This window comes from Diadema antillarum, unplaced genomic scaffold, assembly GCF_040938485.1.
Source record: "Diadema antillarum isolate AM-2024a unplaced genomic scaffold, OU_Dant_1.0 scf00000067, whole genome shotgun sequence".
Classification (NCBI taxonomy): Eukaryota; Metazoa; Echinodermata; class Echinoidea; order Diadematoida; family Diadematidae; genus Diadema; species Diadema antillarum.
In genome coordinates, this window is record NW_027270956.1 from 420,588 (window position 1) to 445,833 (window position 25,246).

The 25,246-nt window shown below is 37.8% G+C and overlaps 1 protein-coding gene across 1 annotated transcript in view; it reads left to right on the top strand.

Annotated features, from left to right (window-relative positions):
* LOC139716584 (unconventional myosin-X-like) overlaps nucleotides 1-25,246 on the top strand; it is a 192,287-nt gene that overhangs the window by 39,558 nt on the left and 127,483 nt on the right. Inside the window, exon 3 of the mRNA XM_071628111.1 lies at nucleotides 10,720-10,826. The gene's annotated coding sequence lies outside the window, so the exon portion shown is untranslated. The remainder of the gene's footprint in view (nucleotides 1-10,719; nucleotides 10,827-25,246) is intronic.

Consider the following 25,246-nt stretch of genomic DNA (forward strand, 5'->3'; position numbering starts at 1 on the left):
GCAGTCTGTGGCGAAAAGACAGCAAAACTCAATTAAAGATGGTCACCCAAGGAGACTGTTATATTTTATGGGGCTCTTCCTCTAGTGATGTATGTGTTAGGGGACAGTCCAATTAATTATTCATAGCAAGCCAGGCTTTTAAGAAGTCATTTGTGTGTGTCCATCATTTATCTTTTCAGATTTGTCATGTCAAGTAATATTTTTGTTTTAAAAAACAGCAAGAAAAGTATATTAAAGATGTGAGCTTAATTTTGTTTAGAATGAGTAAATCTTTGTATAGTTTTTGCTATAAAGCAAAACAAAAAAATAGATTAACTCATTTATTTTCAGTGATACAGATTTTAAAATATTTGTCTTTTAATTTGTGGAAACTTTTCAGTCAGATGGTAACATTGACAGCCTGTGATGCGTAGATCTCTCCCCCCCCCCCCCCCAGGAATATTGATCTATAGATGCATCATGTATTGATATAATCCACAGTCATTCAAATATCACATCAATGTGTGTTCATATGAAGTACAGTGTATTTTTGTTTTAAAACATTTCATTAATGCGTCAAGTGTGCATTCATTCCTTTTGTAATGTATTTTTCTAGTCTAGTATTTTTCTATTTGACTAGTCTTCAATGGGTTAATGGGTTACGACAGTTGGCATACACAAATTTTTGTAAGTGTCTAGTGATTACCATCAGAGTTAATCTTGTTGGAAGGCAGGATTCTTATTGGACTGTACAGAGCCTCTTCATTTAACTTGTTGAAGACGTGAACGGGTCTGAGTATACTCGGGCAGGTGTCAATGGGAAATGTGTGTTGTAGAAAAATCAGCCTGTCCTCAATGGGTTTATGAACATGCTCAATGGTTTGGAATGAGACATATTTGTCAAATTTAATTCCCTTTAAAGCCGAAAATGGGTCCAGACGTGGTGCATCAGAGGATTACAGGTCATGAGGATATCGTACTGGAGGTATTTAGTGTGAAGATGGACTCAGAGTTTCTCTTCACACATCAACAGGAAATCTCGCATTTCCTCAAGGCAGGGCTAGATTTCATTCCGCGGCTGAATTGGGCGTCTTGCGGAAAGGAAAGGAAACCTGCACAATTTGAAGAATTATATCAGCCCAGACTACTCCTCTGCATGTTTTAGTTAGTCTACAAAGATCCAGGTGCCATTTCATTAAGAAGAACAAAGGAAAAGAAGAAAAAAACAAACAAACAAAAACTCATCCTTTATGAAGGTACCAAGTGAAATTTTGGTTACCTGTAAATAGAGTTGATAAAGCTGTCTATCAAAGCTTTGCAGAATGTCAGTTGATTTGGTTTCTGCTATGAAGCAATGGTATCATTAATCAATAGTACCCCATTAAAGACTTGTAAATAACAAAAAAATTATAAAATGCCAATTGATAACACAAGATACACAAATATGAGTATGTGGGCGTACATATTTTGAGGCAATACTTCATCAGTGATTTTGTTCTTGTACTGGATTGCAAGAAGCTGGGTTTGTGTCCAGTAGATTTTGTGTACATACATGTATTTGGCACCTTGTGTGCATTTTATATATCCCAGTATTCCTTCATGTTAAAACTGCCATTAAAAAGCAAACAAGGGAAGTTGACTCTCTCTGGTTGTGAATGGGGCTGCTGTGAGCTTTCACAAGCTTTACGAGCTACAGGTGTATCAATGTTGAGTGCACTGTGATGATGAACAGTTTGTTTCACCGCCCTGTTTTTATTGAGGCACTCGAGTGTGGTGACATGAAACACCACATTGCACCTGCACGTGAGCTTTTGATTATGACGACTGCCTCGAAAGCTACATTTGTGTACTGTGATGTATACAGAAGACTCATAGATCACTTCAGGAATTTACTTACAATATGAACTTGGCAGCTTTTGACCTCGGGAGTTGTATTTGATTACTGTAGGAGTGGAAATTTTCACGCATTTCGCGCAACCGGAAACCGGGGCAAAAATAAAAGCACACGAACACTTTTGCACTTCATACATGTATGTTCCACTAATAAATGTCCTTGTTCCACAGAATTAAAAACACACAAATCACCTCACCCACCCGAGTGCAAAAAATTACTGGTACTCCCACAAAAATAACCACTTTTAGAGTATGTCCAATCCTAAAAATGGCAAGTTGTTCTCACAGTCAAAGGGATGAATGAATGAATCATATTTGGATACACATACTGTTGTCGAAGGAATTGAGATATCACTTTCATAGAACTGGCATCCTTCTTGAGGAGACATGATCTGGTGGGGGGGGGGGGGGGGGTGGGCGGGGAGAAGGGTGGGAGGGAAGGAGGGGGAGCTGAGCTTGAACTAGTTTCAGAAATAGGCTAATGCCTCCCTCTGGTAATCATGGATGCAGATAATGTGAGTACCAAGTTATAAAAAGACTTCTTTCATTGTACATGACTGTAGATTGGGATAGGATTATCTGCATATTTCATGGACACTTTCCACTACTTGTGTGGATAAGTCTGAAGAGCTGACAAGGCTTCCAACACACATGATTCTGTAACATGTTTCCTCATTGCAGTATAGGCTATATTACATATAACTGTATGTGTGTGTGTGGCTCAGTACTGCCCCACCCAACCAACTACAATATACTTAGTACTCAGAAGTATAACTGCACTCAAATCACATGAGCTACATTTTGTATGTGTGCGCTTGAAGATTATTGCTTTAATAAACATTACATGATCATAGAACTGGCATTTGTATATAAAGTGGTGCTGACTTCCTAAGGTTATACATGAATGAATGTGAGTTTTTTTGTCTTATCTGCGTTAATATTTGGATGCAGATGATTTATTAGCCATGAATACGTGAAAGGGGCCTCAATAACACATATTGTACTTTAATCCGTTGAAGATGAGTCCTGAGTGTACTTGGTCAAGTGTGAATGAGAAATGTGTATTGTAGCAAAATCTCTCCATCCTCAATGGGTTAAGGGCTGATCGGGTAGCATATTATGAAAACATGCAGATGATAGAATTGTAGTCTGGAAAAAGAAAATAATGTCTGCCAGAATGTTTTCAATATTCCGCCCCATGTCTCCACAATTGTTTCATAAGAAATTTGACTCATAATTTTCTTCCTTGCCGTACTCAGTAGTAGTCGTCGCCAACGACAACACAAGAAATTTTGCATAGTAGTAGAAGTGAATGGCCTTTCACATACACTATATTATGTAGGGCTACCACGTCGACGATAATATAGTTCCCTGTGGTGTTCACACACTGACAGTCAGGTGGTAAATACACCCCTTGGCTAAGCTACATTCAGCCCTAGGTGCGTACCCTCTTGATTCGGTGTCAAGGGCATGATTCACACATACACTTGGGGGTGGGGGGGGGGGTGGGGGAGAGGGTGGGGATGGTGGAGAATGATTGTGGATGGGTAATGTGTGGTCCACATTTCTATTTTTCGACGCAGGGAGCATTCTGTTTACATCTTCTAGATTGTTTTCTTTTGTGTGTGTGTGTGTGTGTCTTTATTTTACCAGTTGGTTAGAAGACGATTTTGTTGAAACTTGCCAAAATGGCATATGTGAAGACGAAGTGGAGTAGGATCACTAGTGGATTTTTGTACACGTGAAGCACTTGTGCCCTGAGTGATTGATGATGACACAAATGTTGAACAATCCCATCTTCATCTACTGTGCACACTTATTGTTTTGTGCGTACATGTGATCTTCTCTGATAAGTTGCCTATTTTTATATCTTTATTTTTTTTTATGCTCACTATCAAATTGGTGAAAAATACATTTTGTACAAGTGTAAGTTGCTCAAACGTTTCCATGAATATGGTATGTTTCCAATACTACATTATGTACAAGTGTAGTAATAATGTTACCTTCAATAAGGCATATTTTAAGGTACATGTACGTATGTATGTTAGTTGGTTTGTGAAGTTGCATGATGGGATACCTAAATTAATCACATGTGTACACTTTTATATCATCAACAAGATCATTTGTTCTACTAAAGACGAGACATATTGATACATCATTTACTCGACTGATAGTACTGTGCTAGCCAGATTATCTAATACTATACGATTTTGTAACTGTTGAATATATTGTATGAGGATGATGCAATTTGCTGTTTGCAAATCTCTGCATTAAATGCATAAGTTTAGATACATTTTGTTGAATTACGACTACATTATTTGATATCATTCAGTTACATTAAAAAGGTGCATGTATCACACACCTGATACCTCCTTGATCATATTATCTTATTCAGTCTTGTCCAGTTTCTGTACCTTTAATCTTGAATATGCTGATGAAGAGACACTCTAGGAATTGCCTATTAGAACAATATTCAGCGTGTAGTCTACACTGGGTTGAATTTAGGTCATAATGTAGGTCATGTTCCAAGTGCTGATGATTTCCAATTTATCCTCGTGCATTCTTAACTCAGCAAGATGCTGAATAAGGGAATTACACGTGCCGTCATCCTTTTCCCTTTCTGGGTTCCGATATATATTGACCACCAAACCGACCTAAATGCAACATTCATGCATATTATCAGTCTGCAAACATAGAGGGCGGCTCTCAATGAATCAAACATGATGTCATGTGTGTGCGTAGCCATGGTGTCTCCTCTCAATCGTCATTGCTGGAATTTGAATGATTTGTGCATTACACATCGGCTGACTGTTAGACGCTTGAAAGATATTGAGTTCCCTGCCAGAAGGGCCATAAGGGCAGGTAGAAGAAATATGACATCTAAGACACTTGAAAATGGGGGAATGGTTTGTAGAGTAGGCTTCAGGATGAGTTAACTTTCTCAGAGGGAAATTCCACCATTCCACTTTCCCTAACAGAAGTCATAATCAACTACATTGTAAAAGGGGACCATTGCTTTCATGTTATCTGTATGATTTTAGTGATTTATCAAAAAACAACAGTTTGTAAATGTAATCCATTGTTCAGTTGCATTGATTGTTATCTTTTCATAGATTTAATGTTGTAATTCATCACTTTTCCCGTGAGTTGATTTGTACTGCTGGCTAGGTATAAAGATAAGATTTTCCAGAATGTTTCTTGCATATTTAGCCCAACAGATGTAGTTTTCAAATAAAAGTGAATACTTTTCACAAGGGATTATTGCAGTTCCTTTCACTCGAAAAAGAAATTCTGATAATCTGTTCAAACATAGTATCCACTTGAATTAGTACAAGCTGAATAAATTGCAAATTGAGTGATTTCGGCAAGATAACACAAAAACTAGATTTCTATTTTGAAAACACAGTGAAAGCTGAAAGTGTAGAGGTTCAGGCATGCCCTGATACGAATGAAATTCCTCTGAATTCTGTGAGTGTTCCTTTCCTTTTTGTCAGAAGAGGGCAGAATAATGCTTCAACTGTTTACAGGATATGATGAGAGTAACTCCAACCACTAAAAATCATTATCGATATAATCTCAATGTTGCGTGCTTTTACCTGATATGTGCATTTGTGCTCTTTGTACTTTGCAGCAAGACTATTTTGTCAGGCTTATTCCGTGGTGCAATACAAAACATACTGGTATATATATGAAATAAAGGAACTTGCCTTTACATGATCGGAGGAAATGAAAAAAAAAAGGAAGGTAGCAATGCTCATTGTGGTTTATATACCTAGACCACATTTCCTGAGTAAACTGTTCTGTGTTTGCCAAGTACAAGAAAGGGTTGTCTCCAATCATGAACTCCCAGATTAAACCCTACAGAGACTCTATTGTGTGGGCGCAGAGCAAATTTGACTTGGACTGGAGGAGTGGAAAATTGATGGTCTGAGAGTGCTGTTTCCTTTTAATATTTCTCTCAATGTGCATTTCCAAATGTAGCTGACCTTTAATAGATGTGGTAAATATGACCAAGGTCTACTGAGTACCTTTTTTTTTGTATTAGAAATGATAAATGAAATTAAATGCTGAAATGTAAACATGATATATATCATGTGATGTTCTACGAAACAGTCAAGCTTTTGGGGATTTTTGTGTTTTGTTTTGTTTTAGAATTGGTTAACAATTGGTTGAGGAGGGCCTATCTTGTGATCACATGGATTATGAATACTATGGCAAGCTGATGATAAAGGCTCAAATTAAAACAAAAACACTAGAATTTACCATCACCAGTTTGAATGTTTGGGACTACTTCATTTTTTTTAACAGAGTGCATTATCAGTATAAAGAAATCAGATAATCTTTTATAAACTCTGGCACTGAAACAATGTGAGTGTACACGTTAGGGAGATCTTTGTGTTAAGACAATGTGCCAATTTCCTTCACACTGCTACTTAAACTGTGACTGAAACTGAAACCGACAAAGTGTCAAAAGATGTTAGCTGTCCTTCGGTCATAAAATGGGAGAGTAGAGGGTAGTCTATTAATAAGGGAAGTATACATGTAGGACAGGTCATATGGGTAACATTTTGCATGTATGTGGTACAGAGGATCCTCTTTTAATGTCACGTCAATCTTAAGACACCTGGACCATTTAATGAATACGATGAGAAATTCAAGAAATTGTCTCATTTCTTTCATCCATGTACATCTACTAAAACTTCTGTGTTATTGGTTATTGCACCTGAGTTGCTATGACACAAATTAGTTTAAAGGGATGGTATAGTTTTGGCTGACATGGGGGATTTAGATTTTAACTTTTTGCGAGTTGATTTGAAACCACTGATGAAATATTGAAGAGCATACAATATTCTATACAGAGGAATTCAAAGTCTATTTGATCAAAATTGGTTTTGAAATGGTTAAGATATCTAAAAACAAAGTAAATCAAAATGGTCCTAAATTGTAATAGAATGTCGGTCCCACCATTTGTTAGGACCTCTTTGTTTTTGGATATCTCAGCCATTTCAAAACCAATTTTCGTCATATAAACTTTAAATTCCTCTTAGAATTGTATTCTCTTTTATATTTCATGAGAGGTTTCTAATCAACTCGCAAAAAGTTAAAATCTGAATCCCCCATCTCAACCAAAACTGTAATTTCAATGTATATGAGGTTCTACTGTACATACCCCCTTTTTTTTCTTGACCATTGCCTGGTTGGACATGATGATCTTCAAATTGTTGCAAAATACAGAACACTTGCCCAAACATATTGCCCGAAAAGAAAGTCCAAAAATATGTATAAAGTAGAGAAGCACTCTGAGAGCGCAGACCTCCGCCAATCATGCAGCTCATTTCCACCACTGATCTTGTTCTTCATTAGAGATATCAGTGATTTCCACCTATACGTAGTTATAGCATTGTGTGCTAAAAGTCGCCCGATTTCCCAATATAGAAGCCTTTGTTACGTCATAAACCTTCAGCTGCACGGCACGCCTCGCCCTAGCAGTAAACTAGAGCACGCACTTTAGTGCGCACATGCAAACCTCTATACGCGCAGCCTGAACTCCCAAGTTCATTGACCCTACCTGCCAAAATATCAAAAATCCTTCATAAATTCCCCCAAAATTCTCAGATCACTACCAAAATTTAATCATCTGTTACTTGCATCATTCTAAACCTTTCCTGCAAGTTTCATCCAAATCCGTTCACTACTTTTTGAGTTATTTTGCACACGGACAAACTAACTAACTAACTATCTAACGAACACACAAACCAACGGTAACGAAAACATAACCTCCTCCCTTGGCGGAGGTAAAAAACTGGTGTAGAAAATCACTTGTATGTCAGGGCTTAATAAAATGCAATCATTTGAATATATACAGCATACATTTTTGTTGATTCCCATACACGAACACACTGGAGTAGCAAACTTGGTTCGATCGAGTGTTTGCGTTGCATTGCATTAGTGCTTCTTCATGTAGGTGTTGGAAAGTTTTACATCACTGAAACTTGAAAATTCATAACTTTTGAACGGATTGTCTGATTTTCCACAAACTTTAGTAATGTGTTCTACTGTTATTACTGCATTCACTCAGTCCACACATACATGTACATATTTGGATGGATTTGTCCTCTATACGTGACGACCATTCGAGCTACGGTTAGACAGATTTTCAATTTTGTCACATGTGTTTCCCCCATGAGAGCTTGGCTGTGGGTTTTGTTATTGTTGTTTGTGAGTTGGATGACAACTGACGACAGACCTGCATATCTTAAATACTGACAGATATCCATATTGCAAGCTACTTTGTGACTACCCTTGGATGACTAAGCCAGAGCAAATTCAATTCTTCTGCCCTCAATTTTCGTGAGATGTAAATGTCACATGTTCAAATTGCCTTTACATGATATAATATCTTTTACATGGATGGAGCGATCCCTCATATACAGTGACATTAACGATGCATCGCTCCGATGTATTAACTTGTTACTCTCCTTGTCCAGCGTACGTCAAAGCAGTGACTCAGAGGCCCGTCACAATACGTGGCTAATGACTCCATTGAGGAGGCGAATATGACAAGTTATATCGCAGGATCCGTTCATCCTCCGGCCTATATGAAAGCATGGGATGAGGAATTGCGGTGTTACCAGACCTTCGTTTTAGCGGTTAAAGAGTGTTAGGATCACTTTTCCAAACCTTGGGCAGCAAGCGAGCTCCGGTTTTGTCATGGATTTGGGACGACAAATGGACCCGCGGTCGGGTGGCAAACAAAAGCGAAGATTTGGAAGGAAATTTACGACAGATATTGGTTTTTCGGTGTGGATATACCGCTCCAAATACTTTCCCTATCTATTCTGATGGGATAATGTAATTTCAATTACTCCAGCCTCAAAAGAGGGGCATTATTTTTTTTTTTTTTGGGGGGGGGTTGAAAGATTTTCTGCCTCTGTATTACTTCTATGCATAATGGGAAAGGACAGAGTCATGGAAACTTTCAGAATGACAAAGTATCATTTTTGAATGTGTTTAGAAGCACATTGTATGGCCATCATCAGGTTATTTTTTGAAGGTCCAACTTACAATGTATGGAAACTGGAATCATGTACCAGTAATTTTCCTCATCTGCTTCTGATGACCAACTGTTGGCCAATCATGGCACGTGGAGAAGTTTTCTGATGGAGTTGCGCTTGGTTTTGTTGCATACCCTGTTTGTAATCTAAACTTTTTGACCGAATTGTAGCTTGATCTTTACTCACTTTGACCAATTCAGTGTGTTATCATCAGAATTTATTTCTGATGTGTATGCCGTGGGCGTATACATGTACTATATGTACCCTTGCACGAATGTTAAAGAGTCGTTTGATTGATAGGATATCATGTGTCTGCAAAACATCTGTTGAGTCCGATGCCATTTGCAGTTTCGTATTATAGCAACCAGCAGTACTATTTTCAGTGTCTGATCCTGATCCATAAATTCTATATTATGCATACTTTGCAAAACACATTTCAGAAATATGACTGCAAATGAAAAATGTGAAAAGTTTGAAAGTGGGAATACTGTAAACGTGGAAATTTTCGCGGTACATTAATTTTCGCGGATTTCGCGCTACGCTCGGCTAGCGCGAATTCAAAAACGTGCGAATATATCTTCACAATTTTCTACGCACGTTTTGAACGGGATGAATTGTGTGCGCTTCATCGATGATACTGCTACGTAGTACAATGTACAGGCATGTTTACGCTACTAGTACTGTGCGAAGAGACGATACCCTAGATTGCTGTGTACTGTAGCATGCATGTGTGCACCGCACGCATCGATGCTACAGTCCCCCGTGACTACGGTACTAGAGTCACAGCTGTACTACGTATTTGAGTGCTTGTACTCGCAGTCGAGCCGCTCGCTACGTCGCTTGTCGTACGCTGGCATAGCAGGCTATGTAGCAGAGGCTTTGGATGAAAGCAGTGAATGTGTACTACAGTAAAGTAACCTGCTGCGGAGCGCGAATTTAAGAACCCGCGAATACGTTTTCGAGCCGCTCAGCGCGAAAAATTAAAAAAAAAAAATATTGACGTTTACAGTAGTTTTCACCTCCTGAACATACAAATGGTGGAACTACTGTACTCTGTGGTGAATGTTGAGTGCTGAGAGAGTAAATATTCAATATCTGAATTGGCCTGACTTGTATGTTGCAGAAAGCTCTCTTTTCATGGCCAAATCTGATTGAGAATAGAGGACATACAGGAGAGGTTTTTGTGAAAATATTTTGATGTGAAAGTTTGCAAGGTTTCTTTAAAGTTCATTTCATACATATATTCTCAGATACCAACTAATACATAATTATGTGACTTTTTTTTCTTAAGTCGCAATATTTAGAAATCTACGAATGAGTACAAATGTGTTTAGCAGAACATGATGAATTATGCAATTTGTGAGTGACCCGGCCACTTGATCATTTCTGTTATGGTGTTAAAAATTCCAGACCACTTAAAAGTCAGTCTTAAAAAGAGAGAGAGAGAGTAAATATATACAATTGTACTCTTACCTTTTTACCCCCTCAAATACACCATATCATTTTTATGTGTGTCCATTTGTGTACAGGACAGTTTATTTTTTTGTGATGACTGTCATAATGAATTAGTATGAAGCACCAAAGTGAACACCAATCTCTGAGCCTAAATGATTAATTACGGGAAACAATATCCTGAACATTGATTAAAACGATTTCTGGGAAAGATTATTGATGTCTCACCGGTGACAGTTCTGTACTTGGACGTGAGGATGTGCTATACTTGAGGGTACGGCCACTTTATTGAATCAGTGCTCTGAACAATTTGTTTTGTGTTTTTTCTTTCCTTTCCCAGCACTCTCCCCATATACCCAGAGAGATTTACGAGAGGCGTGTTCGTGTGTACATCTGCGACTCCTAACTTGAGCGACATCATCGCTCCTCAAATTGGCCATTAATCAGGTAAGAGTCGCTGGTTTCGTGTGACTAAGGACCCCCCTGGGAACTGAACTCCCGAACGCTGTCGCTCAGGCGTAGCTTCCCCGATTTAAACTCTCTTTTGGAGTAGAACTCTTTTGGAGTAGAACGATGTGCTCCATTAAAGTTTTTTTTTTTTCCCCCCACTGAAGTTTTGTAAATCAGAGTTGCAAACTATTACTATACGCTGTAACAACATTTAGCCCAGGGAGTGCTTGAGGCAGTATGCAATTTTTGTGTCACGTTTTACTCTGAAGGCCTTAGCTTTTCTGTACCAAATTTGCAAATTCTGCCGACTCTCTGTACATGTTGAAGAGCAGTAGTCACTTCAGACTGTAGTGTTGTGTGACAAGTGCTCAGACATTCATGTTCAGCATCCACCCCTGCTACGGAGCTCCGGCATACAATATAAACCTGGCAGCAACTTTACCTAACTCTGTCATATTGGGATAGAATCACTTGCAATGAATGATATCATTTTTTTTTTTCGAGGTATTGATTGGCGCGATTGACTCGGTGAGTCACCAATGTAACTGGAGGATGAGTATTTCGGTCGGACCTCCCCGCATTCCCATGATACTTTGCGAGATTCTACCATTTCTAGGATTCTCTTTATGAATTGTTTACACGAGACTGCCTATGAGTTAGCTCTCATCCGCGTACTTGACTTCCAGTAAACTTCAGGGAAATGCCATGGTCTCAGCTTCCATGTTGTACCCTGTGGACACGTTCATTCTACGGCATATCTGTAGTGCCTCCCCCCCCCCCCCCCCCACCCCACTTCGCATGCAGTATGTAAACTTGTGTGCCTCGGGACCTATCCAGTGAGGATGGGTATTTGCAATTCAAATTCTGTTAGTTCGTCATGTGTGAACTGGGCACCTGGAGACAAGATTTTTTTTTTGGGGGGGGGGGCAGAAGGGGAGTGTGTCAACGGGGGGTGGGGGCGAGTATGGAGGGAGGGATATCATTATCATGGAAAGTTTAGTTCTGATATTTAAGTTACCATTTACCATTGGGAGCCGTGATTTGAAAAATATTTGAGTTATCACATTTGATTGGTATGTGTAGGTCAGTTGTATCACATACATCCTACCATATCAAAATTTTGCAATAAAGCGTATAGAAGGAGATATCACTATTTTTTCTCAGTAAATCATAACTGTACACACTTTATTCTAGAAAAAGTTTTATTATAATTATTATGTGCATTTCCTATATTTAACAATACTAATATATACACCGTACTGATTAACATATTGGTTGTTTCTATCCCTAACTCACATTTGAGAACTATTTTGAAGCACTAAAGCTTGGTTTTTGTTTCATCTGCAAGTGATAAATAATGCCTTTATATACAGTCTGTATTTCACAACTCCCTCTCTGTACTGGAAGTGAGCAAAGCTGAAATGTACATTGTACCATGTTAAAGGGACTGTACAGGACTGGTTGAGGTGGGGATTCATGTTTTGAACATTTCTATGTGAGATGATGAGAAACCTCTTATGAAATATGAAAAAGCATATAGTTTTAAGAAGGATTCAACATTTATTTGATGAAAATTGGTTTTCAAATGGCTGAGATATCCAAACAAGTGATAATAATAAAAGGCGACATGCCACACCTTTTATTAGGATCTCTTTGTTTCACCTTGTTTTTGGATATCTCAGCCATTTCAAAACCGATTTTCATCAAATAAACTTTTGATACCCCATACAATTGCATGCTCTTTGACATTTCATGAGTGGTTTCTAAATATCTCGCAAAACGTTCAAGGGATAGTACAGTATTGGTGGAGATAAGAATTGGGCTGTGAACTTTTTGCGAGATACCGAGAAAACACTTATGAAATAGTACAGAGCATTCCATTCAAAGAGGAATTCAAAGTTTATTTGATGAAAATTGGGTTTGGGATGACTGAAACATCCAAAAACAAAGTAAAACAAAGCAATCGTAAAAAAAGTGTGGGTCCCACACTTTTTTAGAATCGCTCTATTTTGGATATCTCAGTCATTTCAAAACCGATGTTCATCAAATAAACATTAAATTCCTCATGGATTTACATGCTCTTTCTTATTTCATAAGGTTTCTCATTATCTCACCAAAAAATGTTAGAAATCCGAAATTAGGTCTCAACCAAAACTATACGATCCCTTTAAAATCTAAATCCTCACCTCGACCAGAACTGTACACACCCTTTAAATGATCAAAATTGAAGTCGGTGCGGAACAAGACATACTATTCTATCCTGAGGTCTAATGTGTCTACCTTCATATGACTCATGACACACAAATATACATTATAACGACCATCCAACCTTGGGAATTTTCAAGGTCACACATGGGGGGGGGGGGGAGAGGGGAGGGAGGGGAGGGGAGTCATAGTGAATTTATGTTTCCTGTTAATTTCAGCTATGCAGATTCATCTTCCTTTGTTTGAAAATATCATGCAGCATTGTAAAGAAGAAGCATGTACCCCCTGTTAAAAACAATGTGATGTAAATATGTAACCATCTCTTTCAGGGTCATAAATTTTATTTTTAGGTTTTAAATTTACCCAGAGAGAGAAACAGAGAGCTATACTTTCGAAAACAAAAAATATAATGGAAAGCATGGAAATGAAAAGAATAAAAATCAATCAAGAAATGTATTACCGATCAAGCTGGAATCTGACAAGAAATGGAAACAGTCTAGTTTTATTCTTGGAATGTCACTCAAAGAGTGAAAGGGACTATTTACCATTGGGAGCAGTGATTTGAAAAATGTTTGAGTTATCACATTTGATTAATTCATGTATGTGTAGGTCAGTTGTATCACAAAACACTGTACCATATTGAAAAATTTGCAATAAAGCCTGAAATATAAAGGAGATGTGATGATTTTTCCCAATAAACCACGACTGTAGATGGTTTATTTTGAAACAATTTTATTATAACTATTGTTCACATTTTGTATATTTAACAATACTTTACATTGATTATACCAATTAAAATTTTTGTATTGGTTGTTTCTATCCCTAACTCACATTTTAGAACTATTTTGAAGCACTGAAGCTGGGTTTCTGTTTCATCTGCAAATGTTAAATGATACCTTAAACTTGATGTCTCGTGAGATTGGACATTTGTACCAAATTTATACTGGCATGGGACTATCATAATGTTTTTCTGGGACTAATCATTTACTTTATGGACCGAAAAGACACAAATTTCTTGTATTCTCAAAGTAAGCAGTTTCTCAGTTTATTCATATGCTTGAGAAACATTTACATATTGGATGCAAATCTTGCTTTTGTACTTCTTCCACGACAGAGCAAGTTTGTGCTGTCATGCATGTACCAGAAGAAAAAAATCACATCAGCATTTGCTCTTCATGTAGACAATAGAGGAAATCAATTTTACCAATGTAGTGTACAATACAGTGTAGCTATATGTCACGTAACCAAAACTGAAGCAGCCCACATTGCTTGGACATTGACTGACAAAGAAACAGTCATTCTTTCAGTTTTATTTTTCGATTTTCAATGATCTACTTATTTGACAACTTCTTCCCATGAAAAGGTTTTTGTCTTCCCTCTTTAATAAGCACAAAGTACTTCTAACATGTCTCCTTGCTATGAACGGACTCAGAATACTACTGATAGTAAAGTACATATTGGGGAAATGGGCAACTCTTAATTTTACTGCATATCAAATGTTGGAGTAAGATCAGATTGAAGTGCTTGAACTCCTCAAAGCCGCACAAAATATTTCAAAAATATACAAAAATAAGTCAATCTGAGACACAGACAGTAACTTCAGTCATCTACAGTATATGTGTTGCCAATTTGAGAATAATTCTTGGAATTCAGAGGTGTTTGAATATTCTGTAACTGAAACAAATATGTATGAACAACAAATAGCACAAATGAAAGAATTTTTTTTTTCTTTAACTCTTACTTATGAATCACTGAAAGTGAGTAATGACAAAAACAAACAAACAAACAAACAAACAGAAGATGTGATAAGATAATGCACCAAACCACCAAAATGTGTTCTCTGTTATTAGACTCAATGGGCTAGTACAAATTCTGAAACTTGTATCAATACTCAGGACTTGAACTGAGCAATGAATTCTTCTAAACTCTGAGGGCTCTGGCTGAGAATCAGAACCCTATCCATATTTGCAATGAATCATTTGATAGTGAACAGTAATTGTTGTACATGATATACTGTGTATGGTTTCACTCTCGCATGTTGTAGGGCTTTATAGCTGTGATCAATTGCATGAGATGAACGCATATATATGTAGGCTTTATGTAGAGTTTGTGGGAGAAACAAAAACTGAGATCGTCAGTGCCAGTTCATTGCTTGCAAAGTTTGTAGTACGTGATGAAAGCGTGAATGGGGGGGGGGGGGGGGGGGGGGGTGGAGTATAAAAATTAACAGAAGACTGAGAGCATTTGAAGGAGAGAAAATGGATATTTGAACATGATTCAGGTTGTGTGTATTCATTGTTTTCTACCAAGAAATATTTATTTTTTCTATCAAATTCCCTCCTCTCTCTTTGATTCTTCTGTCTGTCTGTCTGTCTGTCTGTCTGTCTGTCTGTCTGTCTGTCTGTCTGTCTGTCTCCGCTGCTTCTCTGTCAGTCTGTATCTTGTGCGTTCTTCCTAACTCACTCATTTTCTCTCACTTCATTTTACATTGTAACTCTTTATGTGCCACCTTAGCATGCCAGACTCCGTCAATGGCGTAATGCATGTCCACAAATTTTGCTCCAACGCAAAAAACCCGCCCAAACCAATCGAGAAATTGCCAAACGATACACCACAATATAATGAAAGCTTCACTCCTGATTTCATTCCTCACCCAGATAGCTTGCATTGTGTGGTGATTGAATAACAGTTATTCATCGAGGTTTTCAAGAAAATTCTAATTTTCTGTCGCGGTTGTGCACATACAAAGTACAACCTGCAAGAGTCATGCTGAATTCCCAGATCTCGACAATGTTATTGATAGCTAGAGGCCATTAGCACGAAAAATAGTCCTTAATTGCTTTGATATAAGATTACATCACAGCAAAGTGTGGAATTTTCCCTGCAACTTTGTTCCATGCTTGTTGAACATAAAATTACTATGAAAATTTACATTGCTTTAAAAAAAGAAGAGAAAAAGATGTTTTCTAAAAGTGTTCACTGTGTTTGGATACAGTCTCAGAATGATGTGGCACACAGGGGTTTACTCTGTGGCACTCGATAGAGTAAGACGATTTTGGTGGCAAGCTCCCTCCCCCTCTCTCTCTCAACCCATTTGTACCGTATGTCCCCAATAAAATTACAACAGGACTCTCCGCAATGATAACTTCAAAAATAGAGAATCGATCCAAATACAATTTCAGGGTATGAAACTATAACTCATTGCCCACATCTTACAGAAAAACCCATTTGCTTTGCTTCAGTGGTCAAAGAGAAATGAGGATTTTTGTAGAGCATGTCAGGACTCTCTTCTCTCCAAGTTCTGTCCATTGTGTTACACATTAATGTGCAGTTCCAAGAGCATTCATTTCCTAAACTTAGAAGAATCAGGATCATGACATGCTTTACAACAATCCACGTTTCTCTGTGACCGCTTAACCAAATTGTATTGGGTTTTCTGCAAAATAGAGCTGAGATGTTATATCTTAAGACCCTGAAGTAGCATTTGGACAGTTTGATCATATTGGGTGTTATATCAATGCAAAAATCTGATTGTAATTTTTTTTTTGGACACACTGTATATTACCGCTTTGAAGTCTCTGTCTATACGTATGCATCTCCTTCTTTCTTTTCTTCTCATGTGTCTCTGTTTCTCTCATTCACTGTCTGTCACTGTTCCCCCCGTAGTTCTCTGTTAGCGCATCTCGACTAACTCCCATCCTCGAAAGAATTGATTTGATTTATTGTTCAATGGGTGGAATGTGCATTCCTTTTTGCGAAGGGGAAGGAATGAATGGGAATTACACATGTTTCTCTTCTACACTTTCACCGTCCGGACACCGCCTCCGATCCGTTGACGTGGCAAGGCCAACCCAGGCAGGGTATATCTTCTGCGGGGCGACCCGTGAGAGTGATGTGATGTGCACATGCCCGTGAACGAAATGAACTTGTGAAGCGAAAACTGTCGGCAGACAACTCTTGGGGGTGTACTATAATCCAGAATTAGTCTATGGTAAGCCATGGAATGCATTCAGAATTTGAGAATGACAATGAAAAAAAGAAAATGTTATTTTGTTTTAAATGTCACAATTTCATATTGGGCAGTTCATTTTATTATCTTCAGGTTCGGTAATGGGAGAAAATGCTGAAAGCTTAAACTTTGTTGTCTATTTCAACCCCCCCCCCCCCCCCCCCCCATTCACATACACCGACAATTTCCAATATTTCCAATATCACATTGATTTTTTCATATACATGAATGATTACGAAGAATGTAAACGTCTAAAAGTTTAAAGAAAAATAACAAAGTGCATAATCTTTATTAAACTATTTGAACAAAATTATTGTCCTATTGGGAAATGAGGAGATAAGGGCCATGTATTACTATTAATGTGGGGAATTGACGTGGGATGTTACATTGAATAAAGACATGGATCAGCAGAGATGTTGTATGGGCAACTTAAGGTGGGTTGTAGTCAAGAATGAAGGCATCACATTTCTCATCAAGCGACATGTATTAGTCATAAGTGCTTTCATCTCAGGTTTTAGTCATGATAAGTGCTTTCATCTCAGGTTTCCTCCCAGTTTCCATGGTAACAAATGACTACCACAGACCAGGCAGTGACCTGTGGGCAGCTATGCTTGCCACTTGAGGGTCTCTTGATAGTGGGAGTGGTAGGGGATGTGGGGCGTTTCTCGTTGTCGTTCTGTACTGCATCTTGTCCTCAAGTGCATGTACACTGAACACTTGACCTTCCTTATGCTGCTTACCTGCCTTTTCCAGAGGGCAAGAGGCTGGTGACCTAATTTATTCACATTTTAAACAAATATTTACCCACAAAGACCCCAATTTATGAGCTGTTCATTTAACCCGCTGACGATGAGTCCCAAGTATTGTCACTCAGGCAAGTGTTCATGGGAAGTGCGTGCTGTACATAGCAAAATCAAACCATCCTCATGGGATTAATCTGTTTCTGTCCATATCAGGACAATTACCTCCCCCCCCCCCCCCATACCAGTTTAATATAGGGTTAGTATTAAATTGCAGTAATGAATCTATAATTGCACCCTTTGTAATATGGTACATTAGTAAGCTGCACCAAAGACTTCAACAAAATGCTTCATGATTATTAAAATCAATCTCGTATTCATACTTCTTCTTTATATGTTGTAACTTTTATCATCCCTCAAATTTTCCCACTGCTTTGAATACTGAACCATTGAAGATACCATACTGTGTCAAAATTGTCAATGGAGTGAAATTTATAATCTTTCTATATAGGCCTACTAATTATGTAAACCTATATAAAGTGAATATAAACTTAATAAAAAGGAGAGAAAAAGGCAGGGCTTGTTGCAATGACTTTAAAGGGTATGTTTTAAGTGGAAACCTGATATTCTAACGCCCCTGGAATGACGCATAGCTCATGAAAAAACCAAAAACAGTACACCTCCCTCTTGGCGGCTTCGTCACTGCAGTTTAATTGTGGATTTAAGGTGTGCTCATGTTTGTATACATTACGCCACCTGCGGGATAATCAGCGGGCTCAGTCCCGTCTATAGACCAACATTGGTGGGATGTTGGAGAACCATGACATTTGATTTATCATCACCACCTTCGCATTAATCATACACAGAAGAAGCTCATTGTGAAAATCTGTCAAAGGGTTTTTGAAAGAAAAAGATATTATGTTCTTTCTGAGAGCAAAGAATGACAGACTGTGAAATATGGTGTGAAACAGGTAAACCTCGTCCCTGTTTAAAGGTATAGTCTCCCAGAAGCCATTGGCAGAAAGTAATGACGATGATTTTGATGATGGTAATGATGATGATGATGATGATGACAAAGTTTTAACATTTTGATGATGATGATGATGATGATGATGATGATCATGATGATCATCATCATCATCATCATCATCATCGTCATCATCATCAATGCTAATAACCATCTAATAGTGGTGATAACAAGAGTGTTTTTATTTTCAGCATCCACATCCATGACAGTGATGCTGAAACGAATAACAAAATTTAAGAAATAAAGAACAAAGAAAAATAGGTCTGTTTCTCTAAAGGAATACAGCTGCTGCAAGTCAGGGAAGTTTCCTCTTTTGTGTTATAGTGTCATGTACAAATTTTTAAGGGATAGTATATAGTATTGGTTGAGGAGAAGATTCAACTTTTAACTTTTTGCAAGATATTTAGAAACCACTTTATAAAATGTTAAAGAGCATACAATCTCAAGAGGAATTCAAAGTTTACTGGATGAAAATTGGTTTTGAAATGGCCGAGATACCCAAAAACAAAGTGAAACAAAGTGATCCTAATAAAAGGTGCAATGTAGGTCTCATGTTTTATTAGAATTGCTTTGTTTTGGCTATCTCAGCCATTTCAGAACCAATATTCATCAAGTAAACTTTGAATATCTATTAGAATTATATATGCTCTTCCACATTTGATGCAATATTTGGTACCCTGGGGTACCAAATGAAAATTCGCCATTTTGTTGAATTAATTATTTGTTTTTCAGCGCTGTACCGTGGCTTACTAAAAAATGTGTCAAAATATTTTTTAGTATTATTATGCACAAAAATGTTTTCTCATTTGTTATTATGCAACAATTAATGCATGCAACTGATAATTATTTTCTGCTCTGTTATAATCTTAACTGTTTGATATTATTGTACATATTATTGTAGTACTGGCATTCTCTAGTTTACCTCTTCTATTGAGTTTCTTGTGTTTTTTGCGAGATTTGAGTAGGTCCTTGTATCCGCTGCTAGCACGGCCATCACTGCACGCAGACGCCATGACTATGGCCGTTGCGCTGGCGTAATGCTAGCATTTGTGCTTATAATTACGTAGTGCAGTGTACGTGTAATAATCAATTGCAAGAAAAGTTGCCAGTCTACTACCCGTAAATTAATGAATACAAAATGAAATAAGAAAATCATTTAAATGAAATATTTTTAATGATAACATTAGAAATCCACATAAATATTTTATTAATCTAAGAAATAAATTCCAATTATTTAATTTGAAACTTTTTCTTTCGCATTTCATCTCTTATTATCGACCATTCGCGCACGCGTAGAAGATTATAAAGATGGCAGCCCCCATGATCAAATTTTGAAGAAATACAGAATATTTGATTTTCGGGTGAATTTTCTGGGCTTTCGGTGATTTTCTTTTTCTTCTGAAAATAAAAGTTACGGTAGATGATGTTTACAAAACGGTGTGGTGCTAGAAATTACTTCGAAAAACACCTATGGTGCTAGTTCATTGTGACGACTTCGCCGTATCCGAATTCGGAATCGGCATATCTGAATTCGGATGTAAGGCATCATAAATAATGGGCATGAGATGGCGCTATACAACGCAGTACCCCGCGTTACAACGGTACCCCGGTGTACGGCGTGCCGAATCATTTCACAAAAGGTTTTTCATTATCCCCCAAAAATCACCATCAACAATGTTGGAAACCTGAAGCCCCATCTCAACCAAAACTGTATCATCCCTTTAAAGGGACTGTACAGTACTGGTTGAGGTGGGGATTCATGTTTTGAACATTCCTAAGTGAGATAATGAAAAGCCTCTTATGAAATATGAAAGAGCGTGTAATTCTAAGAAGGATTCAAGGTTTATTTGATGAAAATTGGTTTTCAAATGGCTGAGATATCCAAAAAAGTGCTAGTAATAAAAGGCGACATGCCCCAACTTTATTAGTCTCTCTTTGTTTCACCTTGTTTTTGGATATCTCAGCCATTTCAAAACCGATTTACATCGAATAAACTTTTGATTCCACTTAGAACTGCATGCTCTTTGACATCTCATAGAGTGGTTTCTGAATATCTCACAAAACATTAAAAGCTAAATCTTCACCTCGACCAGAACTGTACACACCCTTTAAATTTGACTGTAGTTCAGGTCTTGTTCTCAACTCTGTGAGGTTGATGTGAATGTAGCATGCATGATACGTGTTTGTGTGGGATGTCTGCACACGTGGTGAAAGCATTGTAATGTGTGTTGTTTCTATTCTGGAATCAAGGGCTATACCAGCTGGTGACTGTCCTACATCTGTACCATTAGGGAGCTTTAGATTTTGGTGACGGTGACGTTCAGAGGGAAAAAACATGTTCTGAGCGTGCGCATAGCGCGCGTAAAGTCAATCTATTTTTAGCTTGCGTCGCCTGAGTTGTTTACTACGCGTACTGGGCTATTTTCACGTCCGCACAGTTTGCGACGTAGAGAGCTTCTTCATGCACTGATCATATGGGGGCGCGATTTTATTTCTTATACGTTGCGTCCCAGCATAATCTAAAGCTACTTTTCCACACGACGCAGGGAGAGGAGAACGTCCAGCGCAAGCGTCGGCTCAAACGTCCGCGCGTCAAAATCTAAAGCTCCCTATTCTTCCACTGATACTTGCCATCTAGATGGTCATTTGTTTGGGACACTACTTGTTTGGTGAATCAGTGACTGCAAATCATCTATAACTCATCAAATTTTGTTTTCACCATCTTGAAGCTCTTTTTCACCGCATTCTTGCAAAGTAGAATCCAAATCAGGTGCCAAAATTACAGGTACCTCGAATCAAGCATAGTTGGGGGTATCGTGCTTTCTCATACATGGGCCCAAAACTTTGGAATAGCCTGCCAAAATCTCTTCGACAAGCATCTTCTGTTGATGCTTTTAAAAAGAACCTCAAGACCTACCTATTCAATTTAAATTGACAATTGTTTACCTGTATATATATATAATACATCTATTGCTTGTTTTTCAAATTTATGAAGTTCTTCCGTCGTGATGTTTTCATTGCAACTGATTGACAAATTGCCCTACATCGACGTAAATAAGCACTGAATTGATCAGTGTTTTAGTAGTAGCCATGATAAAAAAAATCATAGGCGTACATACTCGAGCAGGATTCGAACCCACGACCTCCTGATCACCGGACAGGCGTCATCTCCACTAGACCACCGAGCTTTCGCCCGACAGCAAGTGTTGGTTCTAATCCTTATAGCATGCAACGGGTTATTGCTTGTTTGTTTATTGCTCTTATATCTTCTGTGATACTCTGTTGTAACGTATGTATATTATATGTACTCTGTTCTACAGTGCCATGAGTATCTTTTTAGGTAGAATGAGTGCTTTATGAGAGTTCTCTTTATTATGATTATTATAATCTTCTCAACCTTGGCGACAACATGTCAACACGAACATGACGACAGCTCAGGAACTTGTTTTCCTTCACTTCACGACGTCTTTCCTCATCTGTGGCAATAAATGCAAACCCCGAACATGTCAATCAGGAAGATGTTCGCAAGTGAGATCGACGTGTCGGATCTCCGAACCGCATCCCTGCGTCTGTCGGCACCGTGTCAGGTGCTGTGGGGATATATGCATGTATCCATGGGAAGAGGGTGGATACTGCGCCACTGGGATGGGAATGGGTGATAATGTTTACGTTTCAGTGATATCAGGGCAGAATTAACCCTGTGTGTTTTAAAGGGAGTGTGATAGGTAAATGTGAATTCTCTGTACACGCAATACCTGTCTCGATTTATCATCAGGTGACATGAGATAATACAGTATCTTATGTTTCAAAGGTTTGAACTCTCGCAGTGCATTTTGTATCAACACCTTCTGGTTTATTCAAACTCTGTTCTACATTTAGAAGATATTCCTATCATCAGTATCAAATGTTTGATGAAATGGTGCTCTGATGATGGTATAAATGACATATCTACATCTTTTGTGGACTAATAAATGTCAGTTATTTTTCTGTCATTTTGATTATCAACAAAATCTTTATGCACTATGAAGTTACTGCATGCTGCAGAATCAATGTTGAGCTGCATGACTCGACTGGTACATATTCTTTTAAAGCAACAGCAAGTTTATTCCACCAAATTTTTTATATTTTTTCAAAATCAGTTTACATTTTTTTCATTCCAACTCTGTGATTAAAAAGTAGCAGATATTTAATGTTTTTTTTATTTCACAAAATAGTTTGAAAGAAAGAAAAGAACAAGAAGCTTTCCACTTAAAACTATGCTGAAGGACCAAAATGTGTGTCAGTGAGTAAAGTGAAGTAATCTGTTGTTTTTCAATGATTTATTTCAGTTTAATGATAGGTAAGTTGACTCACATTCCCATTTCTGCAAGGCTATTTCAATAATCATGGTTTCTATAGCAACGAGCTGTAAATTGATTACATGTAGCTCTGCTGGGATTGCCACATTTTGACAGTGTGTGAGAAAGAAAGCAGCATACATGTACCATTTCCATCCCATTTTACAGAGATTTATATCTCAACTGTACAATCAATCATTTAGAACATATTTCCATAAATTTTTCATAATTCAATATCACTACTGAAAATGTGGTAGGGTTTTGATATATTGTCTGGGCATTATCTTTCAGTGTCATTGTACTGTGTGTATGTCAAGAATCTGCCAATTCGCACACACTGGAAATTAATGTTTTTTTTTTAATTTTCAAGGCTTTTTGCAATTTGATGCAGAAACCAATAATTCTGGTATGTGGGTACAATGATAGCTAGTTATTGTGATCCAGATCACGATGCAAAAATCAGTCCAACCTGATTTAAAAAAAAAACCAAAACAAAACAAAACAAAGACCTTTGCAATAACTTGCCTTGTGCCGTGTGATCATGTAAGTGGCACACGTGAAAAAAAAATATTTAGTATTTTTTTATCCCCATTGCATGTTGAAACTAATGACACTAGATCTGATCAAAAGGTGCCTGTGGTCATGCTCTGGTCAATAGACATGAACAGATCTGAAAATTTTCTCACAGGAAAAGAAAGTAAATTATTGAAAGTGGTGGAGAATAAAATGGATTTTTCGCATCATGATCCAAAAGAAAAACGGTACAATTAAACTCTTGTGTGTGAAAAGGCCCAGCCAATCTGCATGCAAGTACTGTTATCATCCATTTCCCACATGTGTCCTAGATTTGAGTACACTGAAAATATCTCAGAACCCATTCAGTGTCAGTCATCAAGTGATGCAAGTGTTGTTTTGATGCTGCCTGTTAAAGGGAAGATAAACCCCAAGAGCAATGTGGATTGAGTGAAAGCAGCAACATTAGTAGTACACATCAGTGAAAGTTTGAAGAAAATCGGACAATCGATGCAAAAGTTATGAATTTTTACAGTTTTGATGTTGGAACCGCTGGGTGAGGAGACTACTAGAGGTTATGACGTATGAGTGGACAACAATACCAAGAAAATATAAAGAAAATTCTGCAAAAATCCATTTTTCATGAAAATTACAAATTCCATCAACTTGATATTGACATATGTTAAGGGTAGCAATTATTCCCCCTGCTTTCTGAAAGCGGTTGGTCCATTGCTCTTTCATGATTCTAGAAAAGTGAATTTTTGTTGAATTTCCTTTATATTTTCTTTGTATTGTTGTCCACTCACAGTTTTATACGTCATATCCTCTAGTAGTCTCCTCACCCAGCAGTTCCAACACCAAAACTTTAAAAATTCATAACTTTTGCATCGATTGTCCGATTTTCCTCAAACTTTCACTGATGTGTTCTACTAATGTTGCTGCTTTCACTCAATCCACATTGTTCTTTGGGTTTACCTTCCCTTTACACCTGGAGGTACTTTCATGCATTCCGTGAAAGGGTATCACCAAGAACGGTCCACCGGATGCTCCTGATGTCATTGGCACAGTCCCGTTGATGCTGCCAGTAATGAAGTGCTCCAAAATGTGTGATGAATGAATCATTTCCAAAGTCATTTTAATCACTGCACATGCTGTTGGCTTGGCGAGAGACCATGTTTTCCACGAATACTGGAGGAATTTATCATCACTGTGAAGAAGTTCTTTTGTTTCTTCTTGAGATGGTCGTAAATGAAAAGGGGGAAGGGTTTCAAGGACAGGATATGTGGCTTTCTCTGGAAAATGTGAAGTGACTTGTAAGTGAATTAAACTGCTCGCAGAAGAGATATTTGCGCAGTGTGTGCATGGTTTGAATGACCGATTAAGGTCTTCCTTCCGTAGCATTAACTAATTTCCTTGAGTTCACATTTTTTCTGAGCTGATTCTGTATGTGTTGGACTGTAGTTTTTGTCTGTGGAAAAGCCATCTGCACAGTACCTAAAATTGTAAGTATGCCAGTTGTTTTGAACTTGAGTTTTAACACCCATACCTGAATTCTTTAGGTGGGAGGAATGTGTGAATAATTGAAA